At 30.2% G+C, this 13,411-nt stretch overlaps 1 protein-coding gene across 2 annotated transcripts in view; it reads left to right on the forward strand.

The window, feature by feature from the left end:
• Positions 1-2,684: 2,684 nt before the first annotated feature.
• Hmgcr (HMG coenzyme A reductase) overlaps positions 2,685-13,411 on the forward strand; it is a 158,266-nt gene continuing 147,539 nt past the window's right edge. The window contains exon 1 of one of the 2 annotated variants that reach the window (XM_075361034.1): positions 2,685-2,895. The gene's annotated coding sequence lies outside the window, so the exon portion shown is untranslated. Of the gene's footprint in view, positions 3,039-13,411 lie in introns of both variants that reach the window. The other variant, XM_075361032.1, reaches the window with a different exon arrangement.

The following is a 13,411-nucleotide window of genomic DNA, read 5'->3' on the forward strand; positions in this document are numbered from 1 at the left end:
AAGATATCTAACACATTCATCCACGTCCAAACCATCAATTATTTGTTTCCTCTGTTCTCAAATACTCATTTTTCCTGGTATTCATTTTCAGCCTACCTAGACGAAATAACACTAATCTTTTCATATTGATGTAGATCATTCTTATCTTCAATATCACTATTTGATCATTAGTAAAAAAAAGAGAAAAAAGTTTATTGTCATCAATCTGCACTTCCCATATTAAAATATTTCCTTCCAATTTTACTTAGCATAATCAAAATGAATCTTAAACAATGTAGATAACAAACTACACTCTTACTTTTGCCACTTTGACACCTTAAAATATTAAGATAATTTATTCTTGACTTCTACACTTGCTGTGTTATTTAATTATAGTAACATCTTAATCAAATCAAAACAGTTATTTTTCTGTATCTGCTCCTACAGCTTGTACCAAAGGTATTGAATAAATTTCTTCTTAACTTATCCTAACTATATGTGTTTATTTCTATGTGAAGATGATTTTCAAATGTCAACTTGAAAGTGAAGGTAATCTCAATTATTGACTTTCCAAAAGTTTATTCTGCACCTTTGTTTTTATAAGACACTTAAGGAAGTTAGAATACAATCAACAAACCAAAAATCAATTACTATACACTGCTAATAACCTCCCTAATTAAACCTCACCATTCTCATTAAATTTGGAGGATCATACTTTACAAGGTTTAAATATCCTACAGTCTTCTTAACCTTAGTATTTTTCACTACATCAAAATCCAACTGGTGTGGTAGTACTTACCCTGCAATGTCATTCCTATCTATGTTCCTTCAAACTGCAGTTTGCTGTACTGAAGTAACTCTTTATGCCACGAAACCCAACATTAACTACTTGAAACTTATTACCTTTACGAATTCTCTAAAACTTGACAGATTTCCACACTTCTATACTTTGTAATTCATCTACTTCTACTTCTATATATGAAAACATAGAGTTCCATGAATAGTTTCATGATTATTTTTCACCTAACTCTTATCCTCCTTTTCAACTTCTTAATTATCATTTGATGAGTTTTTTATTTTCTTCATCCTTCAAAATCAAATATTTCAGAACCACCTCCTTTACTGAACAGTGTGATAAAAACTTTGAATCTGTTCAGAATTACAAATGACTTCCTTTCAAAGTACTTGGAAATTATTCTTCCAAAAGACCTTTGAGATAATTTATGAAATTGCTTTAGTGGAGCATCAAAGTTGTTCGAAAGAGTCATTTATAACTATTATAAAATACCTTAATTTTTTCTTTAATGTATTTTACAATTCCTTCATCCCACTTTTACAATTTCATTATAATAATTCCTGTAACTGTGCAGCCTCTCTCATATTTTCATATGCTTGCCTCAATGAAAAATTTAATATGCCTATACTCCTAAGTAATTACTGCATCCTCTGTTCAAGTTCATAGATATTACAATTGAATACTAATTTTCACAAAGCTGTTTAAATTTACTTATCAGAAGGAATCATCATTGTATTCAGGTAAATTCTAAATTGCATTCTAATCATCAGCTGAACATGTATGGTGCATAAGTCATCCCTGCAAGAAATCCTTTTGTATCCTGACCAAAATAAATTTTTGTTCATTCTTATGTTGGAAGATATTTAACATTCTGAGATGAAATTCTTCAACTCTATCACAAATATCATATCATATATTATTAAAACCAAACCAGCTGTCCTACTTTCTCTTAAAATAGTCTTAAGAGTCGTGGTAGCGATTCCAACAATACTGACCTATTAAAAAAGGTTCTTTCATTTATATATAGTTAGGTTAGGCAACTTTAAAATGTTTTCATTCATTGCATTATAAAAATGGGGAAATTCAGGCCTACTGAAATCTTACTACGTACTTCTTTCTTTCGGCTTTTGAATAAAAGTTAACATTTACCCGTAGCTTCGTAAGTGCATTTAATACTCTTGTTTTCGGAAGCATAATTAGAATTTTCGAAAATCCAATGTTATTTCTATAAATCGTTAAATATGTTAGAATTATGAAGCATTTTATTAGGTAATTTAACATTAAACGAGTATACGTGTGAGAGGGCGTATAAACTCTAACTGGGAAGTCCATGAACTTTCGGTAGTTGAAATTTCTCTCTACCAAGAACCCGCCATTCACCCTCTTTCATTTACAACAATCTGTTTACCGCCAAAAACTGCCAAGAGCAGCGTTGATCGATTTCATGAAAAATTCAACGGCTAATGGAAATACTTAGCCAACTAATTAAGTAGAAGATAGTACCCCTGTTTATAAATGGCAGACACAACTTGGCTTTCGTCATCTGTTCACCGATTTTTTTGCCAGCTTTAGATCCTCCTCCAAAAATTAAAACATTTACTGTTAGTAACAGTAATTAATATAACATTAACAAATTTTAATGTTCTTATCTATAAATTTACACTACATTCAAAAGTTTTTAATAATCAACAAATTTTACATATAATGAAATAAATGTGTCCGATAAAATAATATACATTAAAATATAATACATAATTCACATATAAATTTATGTATTTATATTAATTATTTAAGCTAATAATTTAGTAATGATCTTCAATTATTAAAATAAAAAACACTGCTTTGGTGAGCGCGTTATAGATGTTGCTTTTTATTATCAAAATCTTTTAGTTTCAATTTTACGTTAAAGATGTGCTGAAACAAATTTAATGAAAAATATATCGTATTGCAAAGTGTTATGTATTATTTTTTTAATAAATTTGTCATTTATAAGCACGGTAACAACTTCATAACGTTGATAATAGTACAATCTTAGTTTGCAGTCATTGATTATTGTTAAAACTGGTAAAATACGGAGTTGTTGGTAGAGTGTAGCACTGCAGATATGTAAATCTAGCCAGGTACGGAAGTTAAAAAATATTTTTGGGTTGGTTGAAGGTTATAATGCTTCATTCAATAAATACATTTGGATGTTTAAAAATGGATTTGATTAGTTGAATACAGATGTTCACTTCAATTTGTGATCCATATTTCACCGATGTCGGTGAGTTTCATTACGATTATCATTATTATGATTAATTCTAACCTTAAAAATAAAATTCACATACAGTTATTGATAAATAATTAAGAATGAATGAAAACCCCAATTTTTGAAATTTATAACGCTGTAGAATTTGTTTTTTTTTTTTTTGGAAAGCTAGCATTATTTATTGAAAAAAGCCTGAATACAATTGACTTTACAAGTTAATGTTTTGTTTAAGTTTTTTCAAAATTTTTCTGCTTTTATCAGAACAAACATAATTTTATTCTTTAATAAAATAGTTGCTATCATAAAGATAAAAGTAGAATATATGGAAATATATGTTATAAAAATAACACTCTTTTTATATTTGTGAATATATTTTTTTCTATCATACTAACTACAATAATGTATATTTAAATTATTCAAAGGCGTACAGTTATCTGCTTTTAAAACACTAACGTTATTCAGTTATTGAGCAGATAAGATTAGATATGTTAGGTGACTGGAGGATAAATTTACATTGTATAAAGCTGTAATTATATTAAAATGTAATGAATTCATAGCCATAAACTAACTCTGAATGAAATAACTTTTTACTCATAGTAATCTGTTTTCCCTCTACTAGAAATCCGTCTCACTTCACCAGTTTTTCAAAATTTCTTTTATCTTCTACAGCTACAAAGTATGGTTGCTAATTTATAAATTTTTCTTGTAGTTAGTATAAACGGAAGTGCACATTCTTTAAACAATTGATGATCTAGAAAAGAAAGGTATTTTGAACCCTTGTTTTTTTGTATCCTTACCTTATTTATATATGTATATATTTCAAATTTTCCTTGAGATGTTCTAGAAGTTGCAAAATAATATAATTGTAAGGGAAAAATGATTGTTAAAATTACACATTGCAGTTTTTATGATAAGTGCAGCAATATATTTGAATTACAAATTAATGACTCATATAGTTTTGTTTTTTTGTGTGATCAGAAAGTGAGTACACAAATTAATACATATGTACAACTACTTACATAATTATTGAAGAGTGCTCTGATAAAATATATCCAGTTCTATAGGGCTCATGAAATTCTTTCATATTATCTCAACTATATATATCCTTTTTGTATTCAGAGAACTGAATTTGCATAAAATTTAATTGTGTAACATAAAATTCTTATCAAAAAATTAAATTTTTTTCTATTAATGCAGACCATTCTTATTTCATTCTGCCTAATGCTTGCTCTGTCCAAATATTAAACTGCTTAACTTCTATTGCCTTCTATACAACACTACCATGTTTTTTGCTAACAACCTTATTATTTATTTTACATTAATGTGTTTAATAATTTTTAATTAATAAATACTTTAAGATTCTTTTTTTTTGTACTAATTTGATTCATTTAAAATTACATCATGATTACTCAGATTCTTTTTTATTGTTAACAAAGGATTTTTAAATATAAGGGTTTTGAAAAAAAAACAATTTCTGTTTAAACTGCATGGAATGGCATATTTTTAGTTTTCTACACTTAATATGGAGTTACTATACTCTTTGACAGTTAGTAGTCAAGATTCCCAGCAGTTTTAATAAAAAGTCCCTTTTCTATCAAGTCAATTACTCAATATTAATATAATATTACTCAGTTAACTCAATTTAATATAACTTAGTTTCTTTTACTATCAAGTAGTTTGTAAAATATAACTTCAAATTGTTTTTTTTGGCATAGCCTATAATGTTCTTTTTTTTAAACATAAACGTTCACGTATATTAAAACATCAAGGTAATAAAATAATTTTTAATCACTTGTCTGTTTAAACAATTAATTAAATCACACTTGTAATTAAATTAATTTTTAGTAATTTATTACATTAATACAATTAATTAATTGCCATTTACATTGATATGTAAATAATTCTTAAAAAGAAGAACTTTGTGAAAGCTGATAGGTTATTTAGATGAGTTCTTTTGTAATGTAGTTGGATTTTTTTCTGATTTGAATGAGTTATTTTTTGTCATAACTGGTTGAACAATTTCAATTTTGAGACTTAATGTTTTTGCTGTATTACACGTATTGTTTAAGTATTGTTTTGCTGCTCTACACGTACTATTATAGGCTTTTGATTTAGCATGAGTATGGGAATAGTGGTGCATATTTATTTTTAGTACTGATAGTGGTGCATACTTATTTTTAGTACTGACTTGCCATGTGCAAAGTGAAATGTCCATCCAGTTATCTTATACTGAAGAATTGTTCCTGTAAATTTTACACTAAAATTTGAATATCAGTTAATGATGTCTGTTAAGATTGATTGCAAAAGAAAATTTATTTTTCACAAAAGAAAAAAGATTATTTTGTAACTAACCTAGTTATGGTCTTTTTTTCTAACTGCTATGTTATATAAAAAAAACTTTTTTTGTTTACTCTTTGAGCTATGTCTATTTCCCTATGTTTTTGTAGTGCACATATAATAAGCTTCTGTTTAACCCAGTAATTTTTTGTAGTTGTATCAATATGTTTATACGTTCCTAAGCCTTTACGTTTTGAAGCTATTAATATGTTTATTCCTTTTAGTAGAACATTGTTTGACTGGATATCATTCATTAAAAAAACAGTAGAAGATTCTCCTTAACTGATTTTTTTGTGTATAAAATTTAAAATTATAATAAATTTTTGATAAAAAATGTCTGAAAAGTAATCAAATTTTGAGTAATAAATTGTCATTATGATGTGTTAAATTTTTATACAAAAAAGAGAAAATTACCATAATTAAGAATTATATGAAAAAAAAAACCAGTAAGAAATTTCTGTATCAGTTTTGAAGATTTGTTTTCTTTAAAGTAGGTGCTTTTGCTAGATTGCTTTTATAGATAAATGAAAAAAAGTGAAATGGGGATAGAAGTATTTAATTAGTGTTAAGGCTGTCAAATGCTAAATGAAAGCTCATATCAATACTATTACAATGTACGCAATAAAGTATTTAAAATTTTTTATTTGTGGCAAGTGATTGGAAATGTCGATTAACTCCCCTGTAAAAATTTTGTTTAGATTCATTTATAAAAATATATTTTGTAGTGCTACTGGTAGTTTCAGATTTCGACTCAAATGTTTAATAAACAAGTTTACTCAAAACTAGACTGTCTTGGACTGTCATTGGAAACCAGACATTGTAGCTAGACTGTTTTCTGAGAAAAAAAATCAATTTCAGTGAGAAGTAAACTAAATGGACAGCATACAGAGAAGGTTGTTTATTAGTTTAGCCTTCAACCATTTATTAAGTTTAGACATTTTTTAAAGTTTTTTGAGCAATTCCAGTTAAATAATAGCAATGGCACAAGAAGAGTGTATAATCATATGTGGAAGAACAGTACACAGGTCAAGAATGGTATGGAAATTATCTAGATGCCATTATGATCCAGTTCTCTAAAATCTCCTCAGAGAAAGATAATTGAACCCCGTGTTTACTGCATTCTGCAACCTAACTCTTCATAGTTTTCTTTCTCTCATTGTTCAAGTTGTTTGATTAATCTAGAGTTTTGCTTACTATTGGTTCATGTATACGTGAACTTGGTTTTCAAATTCTGATGCACTAGAAGCTAATAAATAACATTATAAGTGTTTATGTATAATATAAGTCTTCTTCAGTGCACATTTATGTTGAACTGGTATACAGAACATCTACACTGTACGGGTGATCCTAATTATTGTTATAGCTGTGCAAGGTTAGCTGCTTGAAATAGAATAAGTAGATCTTCAGGCCAAAAAGAAGGAAATAAAATGTAACTTTCTTATAATTCTTAATGATTGGGTTTTTAGATCAAAACAAATGGTTAAAAAATGAAAAAAATTCATCAGTTGCACTAGTGATTTAAAAATGGTATTGTAATGTTTATATCCCTCAACAAACTTGTGTTAACTTTTTTGATAGTTAATGAAATATTTATATTTAAAGTTTGTAGTTCAGTGAAGTATATTAACAGAGAAAACAATTATTAAATGGTATTAGATTTTATTTTTTCTTGAGGAATTGTAACACTTAAATGACATTTAGTTATTATTTTTAGAAAAATGTTTGCATATATATGTAATTCTCAATTTATCAGCCCAAAGGGTAGTTTGGACTATAACATTACCAGTGTCAACTAAATTCTAGGGATGCTACTTCTTCAAGAGGACTAGGTCAAGGATTTTGGGATAAAAATTTATTTTTTCGCTATCAGAAGTACTTGTGTATTTCTTTTCCTACGGTACTGGCTAATTATAAATGCAGGATAAATCTGGTTAAGAATAACAAGGTAATTTGCTAGGAGTATAATCTGAGAAAGGAGATAAAATATATAAATTTTAATCATTATTGTTGCATTTTGATCGATCCAAAATTGAAGCATAAGGATTGCATTTGTTACCCCACTTTATCATTAAATGGAATCTTATTTCTCAAAATATGTAATAAACTTCCTTTATTGATGAAGGCAACCTTCAAACACTATTTAGCATTCTGTTTAAACTATATCTGGGTAAGAAGAATTATTGAAAGGGATTTTGTCAGTTACCTTCAATAGCGTTTTTCAAAGAAATATGGCAGTTCTTACAAGGCTTTGTGATAAGTGTAGAAAAAAAATCACTAAAAAATTTGTAGGACTATCATAATTACAGTTGGGTACGACTATCCTCATATATGTCATTTAATTCACGTAATCATCTGGAATGTTATTCTGGGGTATCTGAAATGTTTAGAAATTAGGCAATTATTAGTAGAGGGTTTACTAGTTTTGTTTACATTCTTAACTACCTGTTTTTATGTATTTGTTTGTTATTCATCTGTGACTGACCTACGGAAGTTGTTTAAATAATTTATGGTGTAGTAATTTTTAGTGCGTTTATTTAGTAATTGATGTCCTAGATTTTGAAGTAATAAGGATGATAATGATTATTTAAATGATGTAATAATAGTTTTAGTATTTATGGTAATAGATTTCAAATGAAATTCTGTTCCATATCATATTCTGTTAGCTTAAAATTTAAATATTGATCGTAATTAACTATTTAAGTTATAGTTTTAAAACTATTTAAGTTTTAAAACTAGGCCTAATAGGTCTCTCTGTTAGAAAAATAATAAAATCTATTACATATTTATGTAAATTATTATTTAAATTATGTTATATTCTTCTGTTATGACATAAATTACAGGTAATACGTGCATTGATAATGCATACATGTCTCTAAAGTTTTAGTTAACTGAGGGTAGTGATGAGTAGTCTTGCGCGCGCGTATGTGTGTGTGTGTGCGTACACACATAACTTAGACGCTTGCTTACAAATGTACTGATAATGCTTGTTTGAACAGTGGCGAAGAAAAAAGTAATCATTAACCCGAAAATAAAACATTTATCTAACCTCAGATATTTCTGATCGATATTTCAAAAACATCCTGCAAAATAAACAAGACAGGTTAACATAAAGAAAATGGCAAATGATTTTTCATTTTCAAAAAAAAAATCATAGAATGACTTATTATTAAATAAAAATTATATACTTGCAAAAGTGATTAGAATTCGTAATGCATGTGCGTGTAGAATAAAATGCTTGTGTGTAAAGAATCACATGCACCTGCGTGTGAATGATATTTTTATAATTCTTAATTATTGAAATGAGAAGGTATGTTAAGATATAGATGGGATTTGTATCGTTTAGTCTCGCTAATTTTTAATCACAGTTTGTACCTTCGAATTCCTAAGCGTACAAGCATGTCAATAAAAGAATATGTTATGCTTCAGCGTTCCCATAAATGAAATTTTGTGTTACATTTAAAGAAAAATATGTAAAATGTAGGTAATCATGTTTTTCATAAAAACACTGTAAATTATATTTAGTGAAATATTGTGTGTATTTGTATCATTTTAGAAGACTATAAGATTTTTTAATAAAATATAGTTCATTACAGTTTAGCTTGAATTATTATATGAAGACTATTACGAGTAAAAACTAAGTGTAAGATAGATCGAGGCAATGAACGTGTGATATGACTTTATTTATTCCCTTAATATATTCTTTCTGTATTTAATCTAGTTTTAAGTAATTGTTCAGAAGTTTCAATACTATTTTTATTTAGTCATGATGATGGCTCGCGGTTTTTAAGGTAATCTAAACAGCTGACCTCTACGTAAGCGATACGGTCTTTCCTTTTTACGTAAGGTTATGGGATTTAATCCCAGTCGCGCTTTGGTCTCCCTTTCCCATCATTATCGGTAAATGTAATAGAGTATCTGATTTAAAATTTGGGTAAAACTTTGCATTGTGCTTCTCAGGTAGGATTGTGTTAATCGTATGTATAGAAATTTCTTTAATGATAACGATAATACTTCTCTTGACCACTGTGTGACGACATATGTGGTATTCTGTTAGGTGACATATTCTTGTGGGACGATGAAATTTATTTTTTTACGACAAAATTGAATTGAATTTGTTTTTAAACGATTAAATTTTTTGCGGCAACCGTGCCGTTTTGCTTTGAAATGTGTGAAAATGCTTAGCTCGCCAACATTATTAAATATTTATTATACCTACGGATATTCCAGTCCGAAATATACTCGTCTAAAGTTAGAACAAGTTTTCAACGCGGCCTGTCATATCGTTTGTTTAGTGCTCATATACGGGTCGCGTTGATCGATATGTAATAAATTAAAACTTGTAACTTCTTTATACGTTTATGTTTGTGATTATACAACCTATGCTGAAAACAGTAATTTATTCATAAAAAAAGCTGTCGACCCAGTTGTAGGACGTCACGTGGCTAAAGTCGCGTTCCGGGAAAGTCCTACAACTGTGGGTTGTTTCTGATGCGCGGCTTACACACAAATATTTAATTACACACACAACTTAATTTAAAATATTTATAATTTTATTTAAATATTATTCATTTATTTAATTCTGCCGCTCACCTGTGACGTCACAACATAGCAACACTACAGCATTTTTAAGGGTAAACTGTTTTTTTAACTGTTTTTGAAAGTATTGTTATATTTTAATCGTTAACAAATGCGCTTAAGAAAAATATGACCTTAATCAGGCGAAATCTCGATATACTAAGAGTGACGTTGCTCTACAGCCTTACCTCCTTGATCTTTTAAGTTGAAAATTTAATGGCATCAATGCCCCATTTGAAGAAGTAATCTGACCAGTTTGGTCAAAATCGGTCCGTGATGTAGATGCTAACACCAAACACACACGTACATACGAAAATCAACATCCGGAAAATTTCCATCCGAATTTTTGGGTTGCGTAGGTGTGAAAACGTCAAGATCCGGTGAAAACTGCATTTACCCAAATTGGACCGATTACAATACTTATCAAACTAGACAACAAAACTGTTTTCGTACTTAATACTTGGGCATATGAGCTCGGCGTTGTGCTTCCTTCGTCCATCGATGAAATTAAAATAGTAATACTAATTAAATTTTTTTAAAACCCTGAATTCTCTGCATATTTTTTAACGTGTACGTAAATATTATATTTTAAGTCTAGAGTTTATCGTAAATGAAAATAGTGATTTTTAAAAAATAGAAAAAAGAAATAATTGTGGGTGATCCGAAATTTTTTACAGATACTCTGCCAAAGAATAGAATCATCCTTCTAGCAGTCGACTCGTTTCTATTCGTTAGCAGTTCAGTCCGATCTATTTTGTTAATCGTCTTAGTGTTTTAATTGTAGTCATAATAAAATTACATCAGGAGTAATATTTCTTAAACGGTGACTTATAATATAAAGCTAAATTTAAAGAAATATATTTGTTTATAATACGAAAATTGCCCCCGGATGCCAAAAAAGCAGAATTTCCGTACGAAAAATAAGCAGTAAATTTACTGCTTCATACAAGATAAAAAATGTAAAAATTTTAAAAAATAATACAAAAATCGTACGAATCATCCTTTGAGAATTTCGACGTTGGAATTTTGCAAAATATCTTACTGCAAGTCATGAAAAAAGTACTGTAATAGTGTTGGTGATACTTATTAAGTTGCAGTTATATTATGAATCTGAAACAGAAGGAAGGAAGATACTAACTTTGTTTTTGTTTTGTAAAGTAGACGTGGATGTTCCAGTTAGTGGTTATTTTTCATCATACGGTGGTAGTATAGGGTGTCTGTTTTTAGAGATGTCCGTTAGATAGGATTAGATACTTGACCTTATATGAAACGAGTGTTGTCCGGTGTTAAAAAGGCAATAACTGTTAAGTGTGAAGTGTTATCGTTTGTTCTTATGGTGTTATTATTGATATTAATAATAAAATAATTACTTTTTATTGTCGTTAAGTCTATTGGCGGCCAGGGTTGAGGACGACTTGATAATAATATTAATCGATCGAGGAGGACATCGGTTAATCAGTGTTCCTCTTTACCTTCTTCCTCTTGCTTTTCTTGTTTCTCCGTCTTATATCGATAAGGTCGTACTACATTATGTAAATTCTTCATGTGATTTAGGCACGAAGCGTTTGTTTTTTTTTTTATAACTGTGCCGATCGAGTAACTGTTGATTTCAGTACTGTTAGAACAACTGTTGTTTATTACTTAAACGTGCATTTGGTGGTTATAATGAAGATTGTTAAAACAATATTAAAATGTATTAATGTAAATAGTATTAAAATGAAAAATTCCTAATTTGACGTGATTTTGTTTTCAAAATTCTACAGAAAAAAGTAGAATTAGCAAGTACAATCTATTTAAGATTAATAACGAAACGACTTTTTTGTAAGTGAAATTCAGTCATTTTCACTGTAATTAAGGACGAGTCTGAGAGACCCGAAAAAGACTCATTTTGGAAAAATGACTATTAGAAAAAAGTAATTTTGGATCGTTATTAGCCGACCGGAGTCGGAACTAGTTTAGCCGGAGTCGGTACTAGTTGCCGTAAATTGATCTCTTTTATGCGTTCGATCGAAATAACGAGTCTTCTGATCGGCTACTCGAACCGGCGGTCGGACAATAAGTTCAGTGATAACACTCGTAACAATATTAATGCGATTTAAAAAAAAAAATCTTTATAAACAGTTCAAGATGGGAAAACTTAGAATATGTCGCAAAGAAGGCCTGTAGTATCGTCTTTTTTTGTATTCGACTGTGATCAATTCTGATTGGGGTTTTAATTTTAAGACTGTGAGTATCCTGTATAAGGGCATGTGCGAGGCAATTATGCTACATGCAGCGCCTGTTTGAGCGGATACAATGAATTTAAAAAGTTATCGGGATATATTATTGACCCAACGCCTCTTGCTGTTAACAGTGACGGGAGGCAACCGTACGATTTCACGTGAGGCAATCTTGGCGATTGCCGGAGTGAAGCCGATTGATCTACTTGCGTCAGAGAGGCAGCAGCGATGTGTTGCTAAGAAGTCAGGAGAGTTGACTTCAGAAAACGTTCGGGATATTGAGCAACAGGGCTACGCTTAATGGTAGGCTAGATGGGATGAGACAGTTAACGGGCGTTTTACGCATATCTTTCCTGATATTGCTGGTTTGCGGGGCGCCTCTTGGGTAAGACCAAACAGATATGTTACGCAGTTTCTTTTGGGGCATGGCGCCCTTAGGAGCAGATTGGCTCGATTCGCCCTGGTTGATTCCGAGATATATCCGCAATATAGATGCCTTTCGTGTTTTCTACGAATGTTTGCAGTATCATATATAGCATACGGTGGTGATTTATCGGCTTGATGTTATCGGGTCGACGTTGGACCCCCGTGAAAATTGGATAAACCAGCCCGAATGGACTATCTTTGAAAAATATATGGGATTTCTTGTAAAAGAAAGGATTGCTGAACGTGTGTAGAGTAGGGTCCCGCTTGGGCTTTCCATTTGTTGTTTTGTTCTTTTTATGGTATTAATGTTCTTGTTATGGCTATTTATGTTTTGTTATGTTTTTTTAAAATTTTATTCGTGCTGGTGTTGTGTGTTGAACTCAACCTTTCCCATTAGGGTACAGTTCGTTTTATTATCAGTTCAATCGGACCACTCTTGTTAAAGACTTACTGATAGGTTTCTTTTTGTACGGATAATATCGAATGATTAGTAGTACACCGATGGAAATGTCACAGGTGGCATATGCGTCGGTGGCATCCTGATTGAGGAAAGAACAAAGCTGAGAGATGCCTTTTGCCTGAGGTTTTGAAGATGACCTCAGGTAAAGCCCATTAGGGCTAGGTACGGAGGGGTGGCGTGGCGACCGGAATCGTCACATGGCGGGTCATCCATCTCCTACGGGGTCAGGATGTATGTTCATTGTAATAGACCAGTCGTAATGGTGGATATCTAATAGAGAGTGTTGATGAATAGCGTGCGTGATTAGAGGTGTTATATTACCGTAACCTTCCTTTTTCCTTTTTAGCCTACAGGAATTACAGGTATTACTT

Source organism: Lycorma delicatula, chromosome 3 (assembly GCF_047948215.1).
Source record: "Lycorma delicatula isolate Av1 chromosome 3, ASM4794821v1, whole genome shotgun sequence".
Classification (NCBI taxonomy): domain Eukaryota; kingdom Metazoa; phylum Arthropoda; class Insecta; order Hemiptera; family Fulgoridae; genus Lycorma; species Lycorma delicatula.